At 36.0% G+C, this 2,500-nt stretch overlaps 1 protein-coding gene across 5 annotated transcripts in view; it reads right to left on the bottom strand.

Annotated features, from left to right (window-relative positions):
* LOC143020318 (neural-cadherin-like) overlaps positions 1-2,500 on the bottom strand; it is a 393,391-nt gene that overhangs the window by 56,226 nt on the left and 334,665 nt on the right. The window lies entirely within an intron of this gene.

Raw genomic sequence — 2,500 nt, 5'->3', positions numbered from 1 at the left:
ACATAAATTGTGTATATAAGTATATATTGTGGTCTACTAATCTCTTCTCAATCCATTGAAATACAATTGAAGTGAGACATGAAATATCAGGCTCCGTCCCCTAATAGATACTAAGAAAGGGAATCACGCGAAGGAACGTGTTTCAACTAATTGGATCTTGTGTTCACCGATATAATGACAACTTGATAATATGTTATCATAAAACAGGATTTAATGACGCTCTTTTTATCGTGCAATTTCAATTATTCATCATAAGAACACAAGAATGAAGGAGAGTGGAAGTGATCATGAGGCCTACACTAGGCAGTTCCCTGTCTATTACCACCTATCATCCCCATCGAAAAAGTAGTCTAACCGTTTTTTGAAAATAACTGATAGTTCCAGGGCTCGCTATATGGTTACTAAGTCTGTTCCATTCATTGACCACCCTATTGATAAGCCAATTCGTCTTTATTTCCTCTTAACTCTAGATTTGTCCAGTTTAAATCCATTACTGCAAGTCCTGCCCTGTTGTCTTAATATGGTGATCTTGCATGTGTCACCCTTGTTAAAGCCTTTAATTCACTTAAACACCTCGATTAGATCACCCCGCATTCTGCGTCTTACCAGAGAGTGTAAGTTATGGTGCCTAAGCCTTTCTTCGCATGATAAATTTCTGAGCCCATGTATCATTTTGGATCTCTTTACCGATTCTAGTGAATTGATGTCCATTCTATAAGACGGTGACCAAAACTGTACTGCATAGTCAAGGACGGGTCTAACACTAGATAGAGTTTGCTAATTACCTCTACACTTCTATTCGTAACCGTCCTATCAATGAAACCTAATGCTGTTTGCTTTATTCATGGCGCTAATGTACTGTTTCCTGGATTTAAGGTCCGAACTCACTAGAACTACCAAGTCTCTCTCGCACTTAGTTTTCTCAAAAACGTGTTATCTAAGCTATATCTATTTTGGGGGCTGTGAAGCTCTACGTTTAACACGCTGCACTTATCTAATTTCAATTGCTATGATGTCATTAATTAAATTAATTTTATGTTTGATCGCATATGAGAAAGAAATAACAGAAGTAGGCTTGGCATATTCATTGGCTCTTTGCTATTAAATTTTCATGTTAAAAATATCAATAACAATTTCGTAAATATAAAACTGAATTTATTTAAAGCTATTGTATACACAGTTATTTGTGTCTATCACACGGGCACTTGCTAAGTGTTTGTGTTTATGTGTGAGTGAGTGTGTGTGTGTGTGTGTGTGTGTGTGTGTGTGTGTGTGTGTGTGTGTGTGTGTGTGTGTGTGTGTGTGTGTGTGTGTGTGTGTGTGTGTGTGTGTATGTGTGTGTGTGTGTGTGTGTGTGTGTGTGTGTGTGTGTGTGTGTGTGTATGTGTGTATGTGTGTGTGTGTATGTGTGTGTGCGCGCGTGCGTGTGCGTGTGTGCGTATGTTCACGTGCATCAAATCGTTTGGATTAAACTCGCATAATATAAATATGTTAATAAGTTTATATTCCACGACGTAAATATATATACATAAGAGCACATTGCCATTTAAAATCCTACAGGAAGTATAGAAACACGTGTTATATACCCACGAAAGAAAGACAATTACCCTTTTCTTTATACAGGCTGGCAAACAAGTATCTCATGGAAAAAACAGAATTAGTTTGAAATAATGTAGAACAATTTTGCAATTCTTATTAAATTTTCAACCAAAGCTCGAATGGACCCTGAACAAATATTTTACATAAGAATTGAGGAATATTTACTACGTACAAAAAACCTTAGAATGGTGTAATAACTGGAATCAAAAGAAGACATGCATGTGACGTAAATATTAATTGCACTGCTTGAAAGTCATAACATTTTGTACCACTAATTGCGCCAACAATTTGTAAACATTATCACGGAAACGTTTCATACATTATTAATGTATACGGAAAGCATAGCTGTGTGTATGATTTATATTGCCAAGGGTATGTATGTAGCTTTTTGTGAACTAAGGAAATAGGGCTCATTGCCTAACTAATTAAGAAGTTGATATTTTGGATCGCATTGCATCTCGTATTCATTTGTATGACAGTGAAATCTTATTTGCATAACAAAGTAATGTCGTAGCACGTTGGTAAAACTTTCCATATCTCGATCACTATCTGTGATCCTCTGCTGAAGAGGATCACAGGCAGTGATCGAAATATACGGATCTCTTTACTTTCGCAGACTTTTTTATCCACGCACGGAACACAAGGTCCAAGTTTCATTTCATGCACTTTTTCCTCTCTTTGTGGAACAATTTTAATTTTATTTATGTTACCATACGAGTTTAGTGGTAGAGTTGAAAAATCGAATATTTGCTTTGAAGTGTGCACGATAAAGGTGTTTTAATGTTAAATTTCCATTTGCAGAATATCTAGTTTCAAACAAATGATTCGCGACATTGTTTTGGTTACCATAATGCAATGAAACATTTGTTACGATTACATTAACGAAGCAGGTATCTTTATT

The sequence above is a fragment of the Oratosquilla oratoria genome, chromosome 39 (genome assembly GCF_046742065.1).
Source record: "Oratosquilla oratoria isolate Oo_2021 chromosome 39, ASM4674206v1, whole genome shotgun sequence".
Taxonomy (NCBI): domain Eukaryota; kingdom Metazoa; phylum Arthropoda; class Malacostraca; order Stomatopoda; family Squillidae; genus Oratosquilla; species Oratosquilla oratoria.
This window is presented reverse-complemented; position numbering and strand designations above follow the sequence as displayed.